This window comes from Ambystoma mexicanum, chromosome 6p, assembly GCF_040938575.1.
Source record: "Ambystoma mexicanum isolate Mex_15411 chromosome 6p, UKY_AmexF1_1, whole genome shotgun sequence".
In the NCBI taxonomy this organism is placed as follows: domain Eukaryota; kingdom Metazoa; phylum Chordata; class Amphibia; order Caudata; family Ambystomatidae; genus Ambystoma; species Ambystoma mexicanum.
Genome location: NC_090935.1, coordinates 484,624,243 through 484,645,061, shown reverse-complemented (window position 1 = coordinate 484,645,061; position 20,819 = coordinate 484,624,243). Strand labels below are relative to the sequence as shown.

Sequence of the window (20,819 nt, the reverse complement as noted above, 5' to 3'; positions counted from 1 at the left end):
CAACAGCCCCCCATGAGAAGAGGCGCCACAGGAGGCACCTCCTACTGCGGCCCAAAGGAAGGACAAAAAAGAGGGCAAACCTAAGGTGACCAAGCCGGCCGCCACACCAGAGGAAGCCCAGGACCGTGAAACAGACCCCGCACTCAGCACCATACCAGAGACCAGCGAGACACAACAGCTGGTTCTCCAGCCCAACGCTGAGGACGCAGAGGGGGGTCCTTGGACCAAAGTGGATTCAAACAGCAGAAAGAGGAGGCTAAAGGAGTCCTCCGACACTATGCAGGGGGCGCCCAAAAAACCCCTCAGCACCAGCAACAGCTTCGACCCACTGGGGGTTGAGGCAGAGCAAGAGGAAATGGAGATGAGAGGGGACCAAGTCACTCTGGTCCTGCAGGAAATGAGGTTCATGGCCGATCAAATGGCCTCATCCCCCCTCCCGCAGGAGGCAGAAGAAGAAGCAGAGGACATGGAGAGCGAGGTCGAAGAACAAATTGGAGGAACCCAGGCAAGGATGACAACAGCCCAGCCGGGCGCCGAGGCAGAGAGCACCGAAGCAATGCAGACAGGCGGAGCAGCACCAGAACAGCACCACACAGCAACCGCAGAGGGTCCGGTCCTGGAGCCGCAGCGAGAGGGTGGACAGCCTGGTATGTAGCTCTGCCCTGTGAGTAAAACCAATATGCCATGAACTGAATTTTATTAGTTTAAGCTAAACCTTTAAACATTATTATGGCTATTTCATTATTTTCCATAAATGTGAGAAGCGTTAAGGACAAGAGCAGATGCGCTAGCACCCTGAGTTTTTTGGCTAGCCAGAATAGTGATGTTTATTTTCTATCGGAATGTGCCATCCCTTATTCCCAGTCCTACAGACACCTGGAGGACCAGTGGACTCTAGGCCCCTCATATTGGTCAGGGGGGAACAGCACTAGGGCTACAGGTGTAGCCATCTTAGTCAGAGGGAAGCGTTTCACGGCCGACTCCGTCACCGAGCTTGAATGCGGCAGAGCTCTTGTCGTTGACGGCTCGTGGGCGGGGGAGCCGGTGAGGCTCATGGCTGTGTACGCCCCCTCAGATGTAGATGAGCGGATGGAAATTCTCCAGCGCCTGAGGCCACTGCTGGTCACCACCAGAACAATATTGATGGGTGGGGATTTTAATTGTGTCTTGAAAGAGGGAGGACGCATAGGTCTGAGGGCGGGTTCTGGGTGGATGGATGCCGCAGCAAAGCTCCTGGCGGAGATGGTGCACGAGGCATCCTTGAAAGATGTAATAGGGTCAATGGGGCCTAACGGCAGGAACTTCTCCTGGAGCTCCCCAGATGGCTCCCTGCACTCTAGGATAGACTTTGTCTTCACCTCCCAAACAGTGAGGGGGGGACAGAGTACTATGATACCTGTCCACTTCTCTGACCATCGAGCTATCCACTTCCAGGGTGAACTGACGGGCAAGTTCCTAGCAGGACCGGGAGCCTGGAAGTTGAACAGCTCCCTGCTGAGAGAAGAGAGACTGGAAGCCGACCTAAGGGAGATGTACAGGTCATGGCAGGAAATGAAGGATGGCTTCCAGCCGACAGGGGAGTGGTGGGAATGGGTCAAGGGAAAGGTCCAAGATTTTTTTAAGAATGCGGGGAGGAGGAAAGCTCAGGGGAGGAAGAGGGAGTGTAAAAAACTGCAGCGAGAGCTACAGGAGCTGCACGACCTCCAACTCAAGGGATGGGACGTAAGGGTTCCCCTGGAGGAAGTCAAGAAAGGGCTGAGCCAGCACTTTCGGGATGAGTCCAGGGGCATCATCTTCCGGTCCAAAGTGGAGAACCTGGAAAAGGGGGAGAAATGCAACTCCTTCTTCTTCAGGAAAGTCTACGCTGCGCACACCCCTCTGGTTGAACTGCGCGACAAGGAGGGAAAACTCTGTAACTCAAGGGATGGCATAATGAAGGTGGCGACTGACTTTTATGGGGACCTCTATGCGGAGAAGAGGTCAGTGGGACACCAGGCAGAAAAGTTTCTGTCGGGTATCCCAAGAACGGTCTCCCCAGCAGCGCAAGCCGCACTGAATGCTCCCCTCACACTGCAGGAGCTGCACCTTGCGACCAAATCTTTCAAGACAGGCAAAACACCGGGAAGTGACGGTCTCCCAGCCGAATTTTACGTCACTATGTGGGACATAGTAGGACCAGACCTACTCGAGGTGTACAAAGAGATGGTCGCAGGTGGTAGCATGCCTCAGTCTATGAGAGAAAGTATCATCACGCTCTTGTACAAACGGAAGGGAGAGAAGTGTGACCTCAAGAACTGGAGGCCCATCTCTCTCCTAAACGTGGACTACAAGATTCTGGCAAAGACAATGGCGACTAGACTCAGGGGTGCTATCGGTGAGATTGTCCACCCCGACCAGACCTGTGGGGTCCCTGGACGTAGGGTCGCTGACAGCCTCGCCCTGATCAGGGACACAATCCAGTATGTCACGGACCGCAAGGTTCGGGCAGCGCTGGTGTGCCTTGACCAGGAGAAGGCCTTCGACCGCGTCTCCCATGAATTCATGGACAGGGTACTCAGAGGGTTTGGGCTGGGGGAATTCTTCTGCAGTTATGTTAGAGTAATGTATAAAGACATATTCAGTTCAGTCATGGTGAATGGTTGGAAAACAGACCCCTTTCCAGTAAAGTCTGGGGTTAGGCAGGGCTGTCCTCTCTCGCCCCCTCTGTTTGTTTGCATTATAGAGCTCTTGGCGGAGTACATCCGGAATAACCCAGACATCAGAGGCATCCCGGCACCAGGAGACGCGAGAAGAGAGGTGAAGTGTTCTCTCTACATGGATGATGTCACCCTCTTCTGTGCAGACAGTCCATCGGTGTCAGAGCTTCTGAGGACCTGCGAAGACTTTGGCCAGGCATCGGGCGCAAAGATAAATGCAGCAAAATCCCAAACCATGCTGTTTGGACACTGGGATAGCAACCAGGAGCCCCTTCCCTTCCCAATCGAGAAGGATTTCATCAAGATCCTTGGGGTCTGGTATGGGAAGGAGGGGGCAGCGCTGAAAAGCTGGAAGGAACGCCTGGCCAAGGTCAAACAGAAACTGGGTCTCTGGAGTCTCCGCAAACTGAGCATGGAAGGGAAGGCTCTGGTGCTGAGAAATGATGCGCTGCCTGTCCTGCAGTATGTGGCCCAAGCGTGGCCCCTCCAAGCCAGAGAAGCGCGGACCATCAACGCCATGGTCTTCCACTTTGTCTGGGGCTCAAAGATGGACAGAGTTAAGAGATCATCCATGTACAAGGAACCGCGCAAAGGAGGGAAAGGAATCCCGGACCTCCCTACAAGACTGCGGGCCTGCTTCGCCTGCACCTGCGTCAGGATTTCCCTGGGCAACGCCAACAAGACCCACTCAGCCTACCTCCTTTTCCGCTTCTTCCTCACACCAACATGGAGGAGGCTAGGCTGGGACAAGTGGGAAAACAGGGCCCCGTACAACTGGACGCTCCCTTGGTACTACAGGGAGATGGAAAAGTTCATCGCAGATTTTGGCCTTCAGGGGGTGTGCCTGCATTGTGGAACCCAAGGACAATCCACAACCTGATCCGGTCCCAAGACACCACAGATCCCATTGAGGACTTTCCAGCGGCCACAGTTACCCAGGTGTGGGAAAATGTGGCATCAAACAAACTCCTGAATATTCACAAGGACATCGCCTGGCTGACGGTGAGGGGGGCACTATAAGTGCGAGCATTCATGAACAGACGGGGCCTCTGCCCACACAGGAGCTGCCCAAGGGGGTGCCCGGCAGAGGAAACAGCGTACCACCTCTTCTGGGCATGCCCCTTTGCAAGGAAACTGCGCAGGGCCCTGAACACTGAGTTGAGTGCTCACATCCCGCCCCAAGACATTATACACCAGTCTGTGCTGTATGGACTCTTTGCACAGACCCACACAGTAGAGGCAATACAGAACGGCTGGAGGATCCTCTGCTGCATGAAGGACATTCTCCTCTACGCAAGGAAACGCCTGGTCCTCAATGATGAACTGCTGACAACCGAAGCCTGCCGCAGGATGGTCCACAGCCTGCTAAGAGACTATGAAATCAAGGACAGCCTGGAAGATGGGGGCCCTGAGTAAAACCCCCAGCCCAGGCAATCATCCAAAAATAAAATAAAGAAAAAGGGAACTCCTTGCCTACTCAGGCAAAACACGAACACTTTGTAAACCACAGACTCTGAACAGAAAATATATATGTACCCACCCAAAATGCCCAAAGTAAAATTGAAACTACCCCTTCTGCTTTGAGGGGGGAATGTAATTGCCACACAAGTCTTCTTATTGAATTGAATTTATTACCCTTGTATCATCTTTAAGCACTTAATAAAGATATTTTTACAAAAAAAAAAAAAAGGTGGTTCTCCCAGGGTGAGGCTCATCCATTGCACACCGGATGTGCTGACCCCTGCTATGTCCCCAAATGCAGGATACTCGACTGCATAATTTCTGGTAGTGGGGGACTGCGTTCGCGCTTTCCCCTGATCTTTGGTTTCAAAAAATAGAACAAAAAAAAATGACTTGTCGGCCTGCTGGTTGCTGTTGCTGCTCCAGGCCTGGCTGTCCTGCACTATGGAGCCCTGGCCTACAGATGGCATGCCTCATGCAAAGCCCTCTGCCGAAAGGGATGCTGGGAGATCACTGTCTCCCCACTCCGGAGGCTGGCCCAGGGAGGTGGCAGAAGGCCCCGTCTTGTCGGAAGGCCGGCCAGGCCCTGCAGCCTTTCCCAGGGCTGCAGGCCTGTCGCCCCTTCAGCCTCACCCTGGCCTTTGCGGGCTGCTAGCCTTGCCAAGCCCCCTCGGCCTGGGCCTGGCGAGGGCTCTGCCCGGCGAGGGGTCTGACCGCGTTTGGGAGCGTTCGGGAAGGCGTGAGGGGCTTGGGGCGCGATACCCTGCTCCCAAAGGCCTTAGGCCTGGTTTGCTCTATGCCCACATGAATTGATTTCTGCTTCTCTTTCCACCAGCAGGCACCCCGGACGACACTGACTATGCCAGAGAAGGAACGACTGCAAGCATGCGCAACAACACAGGGCCCTGCTGGCTCTGACCCTGGGCGAAAGGGGGGACCGGAGGAGGAGGAGGAGGAGGAGCAGAAGAAGAGCAGCAGAAAAAGAAAGGGGGATAGAAAAAAAAAACAAAAGCCAAGCCGTACGGAGGAGGAGGAGGAGGAGGAGAAGAAGGAGCTGCAGCAGAAAAAGAAAGGGTCGAAAAAAATACAAATGCCAAGCAACAAAAGGCCTTCCCCCTCCCTTTTTGGGCCTGTACGATGGGTGGGCGGCCGGCTGCCATCACCAGATGCAAATCTCGCTGGAAACGGAGCATTGTGGGAAAGCCGTTCCGCACGATGCCACCCTGTGTCTCCAGTGCCACACAAGAGGGGCCAGCCGTGCTGTTCCTGAACCAACTCATACTTACCTGGCAGGGGAGACACCATGATCACTAAGGTGGTTCTCCCAGGGTGAGGCTCATCCATTGCACACCGGATGTGCTGACCCCTGCGATGTCCCCAAATGCGGGATACTCGACTGCATAATTTCTGGTAGTGGGGGACTGCGTTCGCGCTTTCCCCTGATCTTTGGTTTCAAAAAATAGAACAAAAAAAAATGACTTGTCGGCCTGCTGGTTGCTGTTGCTGCTCCAGGCCTGGCTGTCCTGCACTATGGAGCCCTGGCCTACAGATGGCATGCCTCATGCAAAGCCCTCTGCCGAAAGGGATGCTGGGAGATCACTGTCTCCCCACTCTGGAGGCTGGCCCAGGGAGGTGGCAGAAGGCCCCGTCTTGTCGGAAGGCCGGCCAGGCCCTGCAGCCTTTCCCAGGGCTGCAGGCCTGTCGCCCCTTCAGCCTCACCCTGGCCTTTGCGGGCTGCTAGCCTTGCCAAGCCCCCTCGGCCTGGGCCCGGCGAGGGCTCTGCCCGGCGAGGGGTCTGACCGCGTTTGGGAGCGTTCGGGAAGGCGTGAGGGGCTTGGGGCGCGATACCCTGCTCCCAAAGGCCTTAGGCCTGGTTTGCTCTATGCCCACATGAATTGATTTCTGCTTCTCTTTCCACCAGCAGGCACCCCGGACGACACTGACTATGCCAGAGAAGGAACGACTGCAAGCATGCGCAACAACACAGGGCCCTGCTGGCCTCTGACCCTGGGCGAAAGGGGCGACCGGAGGAGGAGGAGGAGGAGGAGGAGGAGGAGCAGAAGAAGAGCAGCAGAAAAAGAAAGGGGGATAGAAAAAAAAAAACAAAAGCCAAGCCGTACGGAGGAGGAGGAGGAGGAGGAGGAGAAGAAGGAGCTGCAGCAGAAAAAGAAAGGGTCGAAAAAAATACAAATGCCAAGCAACAAAAGGCCTTCCCCCTCCCTTTTTGGGCCTGTACGATGGGTGGGCGGCCGGCTGCCATCACCAGATGCAAATCTCGCTGGAAACGGAGCATTGTGGGAAAGCCGTTCCGCACGATGCCACCCTGTGTCTCCAGTGCCACACAAGAGGGGCCAGCCGTGCTGTTCCTGAACCAACTCATACTTACCTGGCAGGGGAGACACCATGATCACTAAGGTGGTTCTCCCAGGGTGAGGCTCATCCATTGCACACCGGATGTGCTGACCCCTGCGATGTCCCCAAATGCGGGATACTCGACTGCATAATTTCTGGTAGTGGGGGACTGCGTTCGCGCTTTCCCCTGATCTTTGGTTTCAAAAAATAGAACAAAAAAAAATGACTTGTCGGCCTGCTGGTTGCTGTTGCTGCTCCAGGCCTGGCTGTCCTGCACTATGGAGCCCTGGCCTACAGATGGCATGCCTCATGCAAAGCCCTCTGCCGAAAGGGATGCTGGGAGATCACTGTCTCCCCACTCTGGAGGCTGGCCCAGGGAGGTGGCAGAAGGCCCCGTCTTGTCGGAAGGCCGGCCAGGCCCTGCAGCCTTTCCCAGGGCTGCAGGCCTGTCGCCCCTTCAGCCTCACCCTGGCCTTTGCGGGCTGCTAGCCTTGCCAAGCCCCCTCGGCCTGGGCCCGGCGAGGGCTCTGCCCGGCGAGGGGTCTGACCGCGTTTGGGAGCGTTCGGGAAGGCGTGAGGGGCTTGGGGCGCGATACCCTGCTCCCAAAGGCCTTAGGCCTGGTTTGCTCTATGCCCACATGAATTTCTGCTTCTCTTTCCACCAGCAGGCACCCCGGACGACACTGACTATGCCAGAGAAGGAACGACTGCAAGCATGCGCAACAACACAGGGCCCTGCTGGCCTCTGACCCTGGGCGAAAGGGGCGACCGGAGGAGGAGGAGGAGGAGGAGGAGGAGGAGGAGGAGGAGGAGGAGGAGGAGGAGCAGAAGAAGAGCAGCAGAAAAAGAAAGGGGGATAGAAAAAAAAAAACAAAAGCCAAGCCGTACGGAGGAGGAGGAGGAGGAGGAGGAGGAGAAGAAGGAGCTGCAGCAGAAAAAGAAAGGGTCGAAAAAAATACAAATGCCAAGCAACAAAAGGCCTTCCCCCTCCCTTTTTGGGCCTGTACGATGGGTGGGCGGCCGGCTGCCATCACCAGATGCAAATCTCGCTGGAAACGGAGCATTGTGGGAAAGCCGTTCCGCACGATGCCACCCTGTGTCTCCAGTGCCACACAAGAGGGGCCAGCCGTGCTGTTCCTGAACCAACTCATACTTACCTGGCAGGGGAGACACCATGATCACTAAGGTGGTTCTCCCAGGGTGAGGCTCATCCATTGCACACCGGATGTGCTGACCCCTGCGATGTCCCCAAATGCGGGATACTCGACTGCATAATTTCTGGTAGTGGGGGACTGCGTTCGCGCTTTCCCCTGATCTTTGGTTTCAAAAAATAGAACAAAAAAAAATGACTTGTCGGCCTGCTGGTTGCTGTTGCTGCTCCAGGCCTGGCTGTCCTGCACTATGGAGCCCTGGCCTACAGATGGCATGCCTCATGCAAAGCCCTCTGCCGAAAGGGATGCTGGGAGATCACTGTCTCCCCACTCTGGAGGCTGGCCCAGGGAGGTGGCAGAAGGCCCCGTCTTGTCGGAAGGCCGGCCAGGCCCTGCAGCCTTTCCCAGGGCTGCAGGCCTGTCGCCCCTTCAGCCTCACCCTGGCCTTTGCGGGCTGCTAGCCTTGCCAAGCCCCCTCGGCCTGGGCCCGGCGAGGGCTCTGCCCGGCGAGGGGTCTGACCGCGTTTGGGAGCGTTCGGGAAGGCGTGAGGGGCTTGGGGCGCGATACCCTGCTCCCAAAGGCCTTAGGCCTGGTTTGCTCTATGCCCACATGAATTGATTTCTGTTGCGAAGTGACTTGCAGGCTTAACTTAGGTCATATATTAGGTTTATTCAAGACACTTCAGTTACAGTTACATGGAAGTAAATACAGGAGTATGGAGTATAATCAGCACTGGCCCCATCACCCAGGCAGGGGAGCTCTAACTGCCTGACTCAGTACGGAACCCTCAGATCAGCATTCCATCATTCACCCAACAACATTCCATATGACATCACACACTCACATATGGCAGATCAACACAGACAGTCACTATATAACACATCTCCCTCCTTTTCCAAAGCCACACACACACAGGAAGTCACAACGTAACACATCTCCTTCCTTTACCAGACCACACATGTACAAATCAGACACAACAAGATATTTCTCTAAACCCGTCTCAAACACGCATCTAATACCAAACCGGAACAGACACATTCACGGCGACACAACACCACTCACCCATTCACAAATCAAATATACTCAGCCTGTTGGGTGTGACCTACTTAGCCAATACATTCAAATACTGCAGAAGAAGCTGAGACACTGGCCAGGCATCCCAAACCCATCTGCGTACCCGGTGAATGACCACAGTCAACCCAATGCAGAATTGATAGAAACTGACATGCCACACCCCACTAATTTGGATGAAACACAGGCTTTGACACAACTACACATAAGAAAATATCACTACAGAGGGGCTACCTCCTTTAAACAATTGCAGGAACAATATGACATGGTACTCATCCACTGAGGTACCTGTCCTACTCTACACGGGCTGAGGCGCTACCTCACGCACATCACTATGTTCCACTAACCTGAGGCGCTATCACCCTCATATACACTTGTCCCATTCACGTCAGTGGCGCTTTTCTTGCTAACACTAATAGAGACACCTACCGGAGGCGCTACCTCCCTCATATGCACTCATATCCATGCACATCAGAGGCGCTACCTCTCTCTAATACCGAACTTCGCATAAACCTGGAGGCGCTACCTCCCTAACATACCCTAAGGACACTAACCTCAGAGGCACTACCTCTCAGAGGAATCTTATTGTCACTCTTACTCGAGGCGCTACCTCCCGAACATACCCTAGTGACACTCACCTCAGAGGCGCTACCTCTCAAAGGAAACTTATTGTCACTCTTACTAGAGGCGCTACCTCTCTAAAATACCGTTGAGCCACACTTATCAGAGGCGCTACCCCCATCAAACGTGACCCACATAACAGAGGCGCTACCTCTAAATAACATCAAAGTGTCATTCACCAACAGAGGCGCTACCCCTTACTGATACTGATGACGACACATACACATCTCTCCTTCCTTACAAAATGTCATTCACGTCAGAAGCGCTACTTCTTCAGTTACTGCCTGATACATACCATCTACATGCCCATTATTGTGCATCTATCTTACTTCCAACTTTAACTGAATCATGTAAAGACATTTTACAATTCAGCATCTTATCTGTGGTCATTAAGTTAACCTACATTTTTATCCTATAAGTCCATGGTCAAGTTTGACCCTAAGTAAAATGACAACTGAACTTCTGAAAATCCTCAAAAAGATTATACTAGCTCACTCTTCCACATGCAACTCCATTAGATACATGCACCATAACATTACTAAAAGTCCATTAACTGTCCAATCCCATCCTCGTCGCCATTGTTGGGAAGTGACTTCCACGCTTTCTTAGTTACTTCTTAGGTTTATTACAGGACTTAAAGACACAGTTACATGGAAGTAAATACAGGAGTATGGAGTATAATCAGCACTGGCCCCATCACCCAGGCAGGGGAGCTCTAACTGCCTGACTCAGTACGGAACCCTCAGATCAGCATTCCATCATTCACCCAACAACATTCCATATGACATCACACACTCACATATGGCAGATCAACACAGACAGTCACTATATAACACATCTCCCTCCTTTTCCAAAGCCACACACACACAGGAAGTCACAACGTAACAATTTCTGCTTCTCTTTCCACCAGCAGGCACCCCGGACGACACTGACTATGCCAGAGAAGGAACGACTGCAAGCATGCGCAACAACACAGGGCCCTGCTGGCCTCTGACCCTGGGCGAAAGGGGCGACCGGAGGAGGAGGAGGAGGAGGAGGAGGAGGAGGAGGAGCAGAAGAAGAGCAGCAGAAAAAGAAAGGGGGATAGAAAAAAAAAAACAAAAGCCAAGCCGTACGGAGGAGGAGGAGGAGGAGGAGAAGAAGGAGCTGCAGCAGAAAAAGAAAGGGTCGAAAAAAATACAAATGCCAAGCAACAAAAGGCCTTCCCCCTCCCTTTTTGGGCCTGTACGATGGGTGGGCGGCCGGCTGCCATCACCAGATGCAAATCTCGCTGGAAACTGAGCATTGTGGGAAAGCCGTTCCGCACGATGCCACCCTGTGTCTCCAGTGCCACACAAGAGGGGCCAGCCGTGCTGTTCCTGAACCAACTCATACTTACCTGGCAGGGGAGACACCATGATCACTAAGGTGGTTCTCCCAGGGTGAGGCTCATCCATTGCACACCGGATGTGCTGACCCCTGCGATGTCCCCAAATGCGGGATACTCGACTGCATAATTTCTGGTAGTGGGGGACTGCGTTCGCGCTTTCCCCTGATCTTTGGTTTCAAAAAATAGAACAAAAAAAAATGACTTGTCGGCCTGCTGGTTGCTGTTGCTGCTCCAGGCCTGGCTGTCCTGCACTATGGAGCCCTGGCCTACAGATGGCATGCCTCATGCAAAGCCCTCTGCCGAAAGGGATGCTGGGAGATCACTGTCTCCCCACTCTGGAGGCTGGCCCAGGGAGGTGGCAGAAGGCCCCGTCTTGTCGGAAGGCCGGCCAGGCCCTGCAGCCTTTCCCAGGGCTGCAGGCCTGTCGCCCCTTCAGCCTCACCCTGGCCTTTGCGGGCTGCTAGCCTTGCCAAGCCCCCTCGGCCTGGGCCCGGCGAGGGCTCTGCCCGGCGAGGGGTCTGACCGCGTTTGGGAGCGTTCGGGAAGGCGTGAGGGGCTTGGGGCGCGATACCCTGCTCCCAAAGGCCTTAGGCCTGGTTTGCTCTATGCCCACATGAATTGATTTCTGCTTCTCTTTCCACCAGCAGGCACCCCGGACGACACTGACTATGCCAGAGAAGGAACGACTGCAAGCATGCGCAACAACACAGGGCCCTGCTGGCCTCTGACCCTGGGCGAAAGGGGCGACCGGAGGAGGAGGAGGAGGAGGAGGAGGAGGAGGAGGAGGAGGAGCAGAAGAAGAGCAGCAGAAAAAGAAAGGGGGATAGAAAAAAAAAAACAAAAGCCAAGCCGTACGGAGGAGGAGGAGGAGGAGGAGAAGAAGGAGCTGCAGCAGAAAAAGAAAGGGTCGAAAAAAATACAAATGCCAAGCAACAAAAGGCCTTCCCCCTCCCTTTTTGGGCCTGTACGATGGGTGGGCGGCCGGCTGCCATCACCAGATGCAAATCTCGCTGGAAACGGAGCATTGTGGGAAAGCCGTTCCGCACGATGCCACCCTGTGTCTCCAGTGCCACACAAGAGGGGCCAGCCGTGCTGTTCCTGAACCAACTCATACTTACCTGGCAGGGGAGACACCATGATCACTAAGGTGGTTCTCCCAGGGTGAGGCTCATCCATTGCACACCGGATGTGCTGACCCCTGCGATGTCCCCAAATGCGGGATACTCGACTGCATAATTTCTGGTAGTGGGGGACTGCGTTCGCGCTTTCCCCTGATCTTTGGTTTCAAAAAATAGAACAAAAAAAAATGACTTGTCGGCCTGCTGGTTGCTGTTGCTGCTCCAGGCCTGGCTGTCCTGCACTATGGAGCCCTGGCCTACAGATGGCATGCCTCATGCAAAGCCCTCTGCCGAAAGGGATGCTGGGAGATCACTGTCTCCCCACTCTGGAGGCTGGCCCAGGGAGGTGGCAGAAGGCCCCGTCTTGTCGGAAGGCCGGCCAGGCCCTGCAGCCTTTCCCAGGGCTGCAGGCCTGTCGCCCCTTCAGCCTCACCCTGGCCTTTGCGGGCTGCTAGCCTTGCCAAGCCCCCTCGGCCTGGGCCCGGCGAGGGCTCTGCCCGGCGAGGGGTCTGACCGCGTTTGGGAGCGTTCGGGAAGGCGTGAGGGGCTTGGGGCGCGATACCCTGCTCCCAAAGGCCTTAGGCCTGGTTTGCTCTATGCCCACATGAATTGATTTCTGCTTCTCTTTCCACCAGCAGGCACCCCGGACGACACTGACTATGCCAGAGAAGGAACGACTGCAAGCATGCGCAACAACACAGGGCCCTGCTGGCCTCTGACCCTGGGCGAAAGGGGCGACCGGAGGAGGAGGAGGAGGAGGAGGAGGAGGAGGAGGAGGAGGAGGAGGAGGAGGAGGAGGAGCAGAAGAAGAGCAGCAGAAAAAGAAAGGGGGATAGAAAAAAAAAAACAAAAGCCAAGCCGTACGGAGGAGGAGGAGGAGGAGGAGAAGAAGGAGCTGCAGCAGAAAAAGAAAGGGTCGAAAAAAATACAAATGCCAAGCAACAAAAGGCCTTCCCCCTCCCTTTTTGGGCCTGTACGATGGGTGGGCGGCCGGCTGCCATCACCAGATGCAAATCTCGCTGGAAACTGAGCATTGTGGGAAAGCCGTTCCGCACGATGCCACCCTGTGTCTCCAGTGCCACACAAGAGGGGCCAGCCGTGCTGTTCCTGAACCAACTCATACTTACCTGGCAGGGGAGACACCATGATCACTAAGGTGGTTCTCCCAGGGTGAGGCTCATCCATTGCACACCGGATGTGCTGACCCCTGCGATGTCCCCAAATGCGGGATACTCGACTGCATAATTTCTGGTAGTGGGGGACTGCGTTCGCGCTTTCCCCTGATCTTTGGTTTCAAAAAATAGAACAAAAAAAAATGACTTGTCGGCCTGCTGGTTGCTGTTGCTGCTCCAGGCCTGGCTGTCCTGCACTATGGAGCCCTGGCCTACAGATGGCATGCCTCATGCAAAGCCCTCTGCCGAAAGGGATGCTGGGAGATCACTGTCTCCCCACTCTGGAGGCTGGCCCAGGGAGGTGGCAGAAGGCCCCGTCTTGTCGGAAGGCCGGCCAGGCCCTGCAGCCTTTCCCAGGGCTGCAGGCCTGTCGCCCCTTCAGCCTCACCCTGGCCTTTGCGGGCTGCTAGCCTTGCCAAGCCCCCTCGGCCTGGGCCCGGCGAGGGCTCTGCCCGGCGAGGGGTCTGACCGCGTTTGGGAGCGTTCGGGAAGGCGTGAGGGGCTTGGGGCGCGATACCCTGCTCCCAAAGGCCTTAGGCCTGGTTTGCTCTATGCCCACATGAATTGATTTCTGCTTCTCTTTCCACCAGCAGGCACCCCGGACGACACTGACTATGCCAGAGAAGGAACGACTGCAAGCATGCGCAACAACACAGGGCCCTGCTGGCCTCTGACCCTGGGCGAAAGGGGCGACCGGAGGAGGAGGAGCAGGAGGAGGAGGAGGAGGAGGAGCAGAAGAAGAGCAGCAGAAAAAGAAAGGGGGATAGAAAAAAAAAAACAAAAGCCAAGCCGTACGGAGGAGGAGGAGGAGGAGGAGGAGAAGAAGGAGCTGCAGCAGAAAAAGAAAGGGTCGAAAAAAATACAAATGCCAAGCAACAAAAGGCCTTCCCCCTCCCTTTTTGGGCCTGTACGATGGGTGGGCGGCCGGCTGCCATCACCAGATGCAAATCTCGCTGGAAACGGAGCATTGTGGGAAAGCCGTTCCGCACGATGCCACCCTGTGTCTCCAGTGCCACACAAGAGGGGCCAGCCGTGCTGTTCCTGAACCAACTCATACTTACCTGGCAGGGGAGACACCATGATCACTAAGGTGGTTCTCCCAGGGTGAGGCTCATCCATTGCACACCGGATGTGCTGACCCCTGCGATGTCCCCAAATGCGGGATACTCGACTGCATAATTTCTGGTAGTGGGGGACTGCGTTCGCGCTTTCCCCTGATCTTTGGTTTCAAAAAATAGAACAAAAAAAAATGACTTGTCGGCCTGCTGGTTGCTGTTGCTGCTCCAGGCCTGGCTGTCCTGCACTATGGAGCCCTGGCCTACAGATGGCATGCCTCATGCAAAGCCCTCTGCCGAAAGGGATGCTGGGAGATCACTGTCTCCCCACTCTGGAGGCTGGCCCAGGGAGGTGGCAGAAGGCCCCGTCTTGTCGGAAGGCCGGCCAGGCCCTGCAGCCTTTCCCAGGGCTGCAGGCCTGTCGCCCCTTCAGCCTCACCCTGGCCTTTGCGGGCTGCTAGCCTTGCCAAGCCCCCTCGGCCTGGGCCCGGCGAGGGCTCTGCCCGGCGAGGGGTCTGACCGCGTTTGGGAGCGTTCGGGAAGGCGTGAGGGGCTTGGGGCGCGATACCCTGCTCCCAAAGGCCTTAGGCCTGGTTTGCTCTATGCCCACATGAATTGATTTCTGCTTCTCTTTCCACCAGCAGGCACCCCGGACGACACTGACTATGCCAGAGAAGGAACGACTGCAAGCATGCGCAACAACACAGGGCCCTGCTGGCCTCTGACCCTGGGCGAAAGGGGCGACCGGAGGAGGAGGAGGAGGAGGAGGAGGAGGAGGAGGAGCAGAAGAAGAGCAGCAGAAAAAGAAAGGGGGATAGAAAAAAAAAAACAAAAGCCAAGCCGTACGGAGGAGGAGGAGGAGGAGGAGGAGAAGAAGGAGCTGCAGCAGAAAAAGAAAGGGTCGAAAAAAATACAAATGCCAAGCAACAAAAGGCCTTCCCCCTCCCTTTTTGGGCCTGTACGATGGGTGGGCGGCCGGCTGCCATCACCAGATGCAAATCTCGCTGGAAACGGAGCATTGTGGGAAAGCCGTTCCGCACGATGCCACCCTGTGTCTCCAGTGCCACACAAGAGGGGCCAGCCGTGCTGTTCCTGAACCAACTCATACTTACCTGGCAGGGGAGACACCATGATCACTAAGGTGGTTCTCCCAGGGTGAGGCTCATCCATTGCACACCGGATGTGCTGACCCCTGCGATGTCCCCAAATGCGGGATACTCGACTGCATAATTTCTGGTAGTGGGGGACTGCGTTCGCGCTTTCCCCTGATCTTTGGTTTCAAAAAATAGAACAAAAAAAAATGACTTGTCGGCCTGCTGGTTGCTGTTGCTGCTCCAGGCCTGGCTGTCCTGCACTATGGAGCCCTGGCCTACAGATGGCATGCCTCATGCAAAGCCCTCTGCCGAAAGGGATGCTGGGAGATCACTGTCTCCCCACTCTGGAGGCTGGCCCAGGGAGGTGGCAGAAGGCCCCGTCTTGTCGGAAGGCCGGCCAGGCCCTGCAGCCTTTCCCAGGGCTGCAGGCCTGTCGCCCCTTCAGCCTCACCCTGGCCTTTGCGGGCTGCTAGCCTTGCCAAGCCCCCTCGGCCTGGGCCCGGCGAGGGCTCTGCCCGGCGAGGGGTCTGACCGCGTTTGGGAGCGTTCGGGAAGGCGTGAGGGGCTTGGGGCGCGATACCCTGCTCCCAAAGGCCTTAGGCCTGGTTTGCTCTATGCCCACATGAATTGATTTCTGCTTCTCTTTCCACCAGCAGGCACCCCGGACAACACTGACTATGCCAGAGAAGGAACGACTGCAAGCATGCGCAACAACACAGGGCCCTGCTGGCCTCTGACCCTGGGCGAAAGGGGGGACCGGAGGAGGAGGAGGAGGAGGAGCAGAAGAAGAGCAGCAGAAAAAGAAAGGGGGATAGAAAAAAAAAAAACAAAAGCCAAGCCGTACGGAGGAGGAGGAGGAGGAGGAGAAGAAGGAGCTGCAGCAGAAAAAGAAAGGGTCGAAAAAAATACAAATGCCAAGCAACAAAAGGCCTTCCCCCTCCCTTTTTGGGCCTGTACGATGGGTGGGCGGCCGGCTGCCATCACCAGATGCAAATCTCGCTGGAAACGGAGCATTGTGGGAAAGCCGTTCCGCACGATGCCACCCTGTGTCTCCAGTGCCACACAAGAGGGGCCAGCCGTGCTGTTCCTGAACCAACTCATACTTACCTGGCAGGGGAGACACCATGATAACAAATGCCAGGGAGATGGAAAAGTTCATTGCAGATTTTGGCCTTCAGGGGGTGGTGCCTGCATTGTGGAACCCAAGGACAATCCACAACCTGATCCGGTCCCAAGACACCACAGATCCCATTGAGGACCTGCCAGCGGCCACAGTTACCCAGGTGTGGGAAAATGTGGCATCAAACAAACTCCTGAATATTCACAAGGACATTGCCTGGCTGACGGTGAGGGGGGCACTATCTGTGCGAGCATTCATGAACAGACGGGGCCTCTGCCCACACAGGAGCTGCCCAAGGGGGTGCCCGGCAGAGGAAACAGCGTACCACCTCTTCTGGGCATGCCCCTTTGCAAGGAAACTGCGCAGGGCCCTGAACACTGAGTTGAGTGCTCACATCCCACCCCAAGACATTATACACCAGTCTGTGCTGTATGGACTCTTTGCACAGACCCACACACTAGAGGCAATACAGAACGGCTGGAGGATCCTCTGCTGCATGAAGGACATTCTCCTCTACGCAAGGAAACGCCTGGTCCTCAATGATGAGCTGCTGACAACCGAAGCCTGTCGCAGGATGGTCCACGGCCTGCTAAGAGACTACGAAATCAAGGACAGCCTGGAAGATGGGGGCCCTGAGTAAAACCCCCAGCCCAGGCAATCATCCAAAAATAAAATAAAGAAAAAGAGAACTCTTTGCCTACTCAGGCAAAATACGAACACTTTGTAAACCACAGACTCTGAACAGAAAATATATATGTACCCACCCAAATGCCCAAAGTAAAATTGAAACCACCCCTTCTGCTTTGAGGGGGGAATGTAATTGCCACAAAAGTCTTCTTATTGAATTGAATTTATTACCCTTGTATCATCTTTAAGCACTTAATAAAGATATTTTTACAAAAAAAAAAAAAAGGTGGTTCTCCCAGGGTGAGGCTCATCCATTGCACACCGGATGTGCTGACCCCTGCGATGTCCCCAAATGCGGGATACTCGACTGCATAATTTCTGGTAGTGGGGGACTGCGTTCGCGCTTTCCCCTGATCTTTGGTTTCAAAAAATAGAACAAAAAAAAATGACTTGTCGGCCTGCTGGTTGCTGTTGCTGCTCCAGGCCTGGCTGTCCTGCACTATGGAGCCCTGGCCTACAGATGGCATGCCTCATGCAAAGCCCTCTGCCGAAAGGGATGCTGGGAGATCACTGTCTCCCCACTCTGGAGGCTGGCCCAGGGAGGTGGCAGAAGGCCCCGTCTTGTCGGAAGGCCGGCCAGGCCCTGCAGCCTTTCCCAGGGCTGCAGGCCTGTCGCCCCTTCAGCCTCACCCTGGCCTTTGCGGGCTGCTAGCCTTGCCAAGCCCCCTCGGCCTGGGCCCGGCGAGGGGTCTGACCGCGTTTGGGAGCGTTCGGGAAGGCGTGAGGGGCTTGGGGCGCGATACCCTGCTCCCAAAGGCCTTAGGCCTGGTTTGCTCTATGCCCACATGAATTGATTTCTGCTTCTCTTTCCACCAGCAGGCACCCCGGACGACACTGACTATGCCAGAGAAGGAACGACTGCAAGCATGCGCAACAACACAGGGCCCTGCTGGCCTCTGACCCTGGGCGAAAGGGGCGACCGGAGGAGGAGGAGGAGGAGGAGGAGGAGGAGGAGGAGCAGAAGAAGAGCAGCAGAAAAAGAAAGGGGGATAGAAAAAAAAAAACAAAAGCCAAGCCGTACGGAGGAGGAGGAGGAGGAGGAGGAGAAGAAGGAGCTGCAGCAGAAAAAGAAAGGGTCGAAAAAAATACAAATGCCAAGCAACAAAAGGCCTTCCCCCTCCCTTTTTGGGCCTGTACGATGGGTGGGCGGCCGGCTGCCATCACCAGATGCAAATCTCGCTGGAAACGGAGCATTGTGGGAAAGCCGTTCCGCACGATGCCACCCTGTGTCTCCAGTGCCACACAAGAGGGGCCAGCCGTGCTGTTCCTGAACCAACTCATACTTACCTGGCAGGGGAGACACCATGATCACTAAGGTGTGTTGGGCCCCCTCGTGGGGCTGCTTCAAGTATGCCCAATAACCACACAGGAGCCATTGTGCACTCCAACCTTCGCTTTATTCCTCCATAGCCTTACTGGCTTCCCTCTTCCCTTGCCCCTCCCTTTCCTCCCGCTTCCCGCTCCCTCCCATAGTCCTGGGCTCCCCTCTTAAAGGGGCTCTGTCCCTTTTCCCACTTACAACACCTCCCCCTTGCTTAACATGAGACTTCCGTGGTCACATTTGCTCGATAAGACGTTGGGGTCTCTTTGTGGCTCGGTGGGGCCTGCCTGGTTGCTCGTGGGTCTCTTCCACGCTCTCTCGTTGCGGTGCTTCATAAGTCTTTGCTCTCTCCTTTTCCTTCCTCTCAATTGCTTCTCCTTTCATTGGTTCCTGCTCTTCAAAGTATAGCTCGCGGAGGAGGGAGTCCTTTGGCGTCATTTTGCCATAGTCCTCTGTCATAGTTGTCACCTGCTCTCTGTCCCTTGTCGCTAGGATGGGGTCTGTGCGGTTCGTCTGTCCTCTGGCTTTGTTTTCTTCTCCCGCATTTTGCTCGGGCACGTGGTCCTTCTTGTGGGTTACTCCGAATGACCTATAGTGAATGCTGATGAGTGCATGCTGTAGTGCTGTCCGGTGGCTAAGACGGCTGTGCCCTATGGCAGGACTCGGTATCATGCGGATGGCGTCAGACACTCTGCGGCCTCCTTGGGTTGGGTCGCGTCGTGACTGACCTTTTGGCTGTATTGTCTGTGCGGTCCTCCATTGGCCGGCATGGTCCTGGGGTTTGTCTAGGGGTTGTTCTTCCGCCCCTGTCTGGTACAGTTGCCTTGTACCAACGTTTCCTGTGGCTTCCGCATTCCCCCCCCCCGTACGATATCTCGAAGGGTACTGGGTGGTTGCGATATTCATAGTTCTCTCGCAGAACGGGTGGTGTTCGTGTGCCAAGTGCAGGTCCGTCTCCCTTTTGGTGGGCTATCTCCGTGTAGAGGGGGTGTGCATGTCTGTGACGTCTCGGTGGGCTGGTGTTCGTGGCCTTGATGTCTTTTCTGATCTCTAACCGTGCCATCGGTGGACTAGGGTATCTTGTCTGGGCTGATGGTGTGGGTTGGTTTGCAGAGCTTGTGGGTGGTCCTGTTCTGCACATTCCCTGAAGGTGACCTTCCTGGCCACAGCGCCAGCATGTTCGTCCAACGGCTGGGTATGGTTCTCTGTGTGTGAGTTTCCACCCTCGCTCGAGGAACTGCTCTTTGTTCGAGCTTTGTTGCCGGTGTCTTCCAGGTTTCCTCTTTCTCCAGGGTCGAGTGGGCTTAGACTGTTGTGGTTGCCCTTCTGTGAGGGCTGCGATGATGTTGCTTTCAACGTTTCTTTCAATGGCGGCTGCCTGTGCTTCAATTCTCTCGTATGTCTTCGCCAGATTCAGTGTTTTCGCCAGGGACAGGGGCTTTTGGAGAAGGTGTTTTCTGAGCGTTGACGAGGTGCACCCTTCTATGATCCGCAGTCTTATAGCATCTTCATCGTTGAAGTTGGCGAAGTCGCAGTTTATTATTTTCTGCTGGAGACGTAAGACGAATTCTCCAATGGATTCGTGCGGACGCTGCCTGTGTTGGTTGAATTCAAGGCGTTCGTAGTCTTTGTTGGATCCTACTATCAGCTTGTCGTTGACTGCCTCGAGGAGACGTTGGTATGTTGTTTTGTCTGTAGCTGGGATTGTCTTGATGATGTCCTTTACCTCTTTTCCTACCAAGTTCCTAAATATGCTGAGTTTGTTTGGTGGGTCTTTGTTCCCTATTGCTCCTAGGAAGTCTTCAAACTCTTCGATCCATTCTTCCCACCTTGTTCCTTGGTCGTGGCGCGGGTGCAAGGCGAATGGGTCGGGTCTTCTCATGGCGGCAGCATGTGATGTGAGGCCCAGGCTTGCCAGTGTTTGCACCTCTGCGTCGGCGTCTGCTTGTGTGTGGTCGGTCATGGTGTGGGCGCGTTGTGGTGCTCCACGGGGCGGTAGGTCCTTGGTTGTCACTCCTGGCTTTCGCTCCTGGCTTTCTGGATGGTCATGGGCAGTTGGTTGGCCTGTGGCGTGGTTACTCGTATTCTCGTGTTGAGCGGCGGCAGTTCAGGTGCAGCTTTACTCTTGTGGGCTGTTGGTAGTATCCAAATGGGTTTCCTTGGTCCTTTGTAGTCTGCAGGGGTGTGAGAGGCGTGATGGCTCTCCACCTTGTGGTTGACCTTGTGGTGGTGATGCACAAATTGTGTTGGTATTGTCCTTCTGTGGCCCTGTCACGTTTCTGCACCGGTGGCAGGGTCTTGTGACTTGGGCTGGGAGGCCTCCTGGCTTGCAGTGTGGTGGCAGGTGGCTCAAGTTTATACGCAGCCTCAACTCTGGTGGGGTTGTTGGCCGTGTTCGATGTGAGGTGGCACCCTATCCAGTTGATCCGCGTAGTGGGGCTGCTGTGATGTGGTTGGCAACACGTGTGGCCTGCGTGGCGTGGTCTGCGCACGTGTGCTGCTGTCCCTTCTTTCCTTCATGAGGCCCATT

The 20,819-nt window shown here is 55.3% G+C and overlaps 8 non-coding genes and 2 pseudogenes across 8 annotated transcripts; all 10 read left to right on the top strand.

The window, feature by feature from the left end:
* Positions 1–4,375: 4,375 nt before the first annotated feature.
* On the top strand, positions 4,376–4,513 carry LOC138512780 (U1 spliceosomal RNA; annotated as a pseudogene).
* Positions 4,514–5,435: 922 nt separating this feature from the next.
* LOC138512422 (U1 spliceosomal RNA) lies at positions 5,436–5,599 on the top strand. The gene has a single exon (XR_011281250.1). It is a non-coding gene; the product is annotated as a U1 spliceosomal RNA (small nuclear RNA).
* A 936-nt stretch (positions 5,600–6,535) lies between these two features.
* On the top strand, positions 6,536–6,699 carry LOC138512410 (U1 spliceosomal RNA). Its single transcript, XR_011281239.1, has one exon. It is a non-coding gene; the product is annotated as a U1 spliceosomal RNA (small nuclear RNA).
* A 959-nt stretch (positions 6,700–7,658) lies between these two features.
* LOC138512397 (U1 spliceosomal RNA) lies at positions 7,659–7,822 on the top strand. Its single transcript, XR_011281229.1, has one exon. It is a non-coding gene; the product is annotated as a U1 spliceosomal RNA (small nuclear RNA).
* Positions 7,823–10,723: 2,901 nt separating this feature from the next.
* LOC138512385 (U1 spliceosomal RNA) lies at positions 10,724–10,887 on the top strand. Its single transcript, XR_011281222.1, has one exon. It is a non-coding gene; the product is annotated as a U1 spliceosomal RNA (small nuclear RNA).
* A 945-nt stretch (positions 10,888–11,832) lies between these two features.
* On the top strand, positions 11,833–11,996 carry LOC138512373 (U1 spliceosomal RNA). Its single transcript, XR_011281215.1, has one exon. It is a non-coding gene; the product is annotated as a U1 spliceosomal RNA (small nuclear RNA).
* A 963-nt stretch (positions 11,997–12,959) lies between these two features.
* On the top strand, positions 12,960–13,123 carry LOC138512361 (U1 spliceosomal RNA). Its single transcript, XR_011281204.1, has one exon. It is a non-coding gene; the product is annotated as a U1 spliceosomal RNA (small nuclear RNA).
* Positions 13,124–14,065: 942 nt separating this feature from the next.
* On the top strand, positions 14,066–14,229 carry LOC138512349 (U1 spliceosomal RNA). The gene has a single exon (XR_011281193.1). It is a non-coding gene; the product is annotated as a U1 spliceosomal RNA (small nuclear RNA).
* A 942-nt stretch (positions 14,230–15,171) lies between these two features.
* LOC138512336 (U1 spliceosomal RNA) lies at positions 15,172–15,335 on the top strand. The gene has a single exon (XR_011281182.1). It is a non-coding gene; the product is annotated as a U1 spliceosomal RNA (small nuclear RNA).
* A 1,848-nt stretch (positions 15,336–17,183) lies between these two features.
* Positions 17,184–17,321, top strand: LOC138512754 (U1 spliceosomal RNA; annotated as a pseudogene).
* The last annotated feature ends 3,498 nt before the right edge of the window (positions 17,322–20,819 follow it).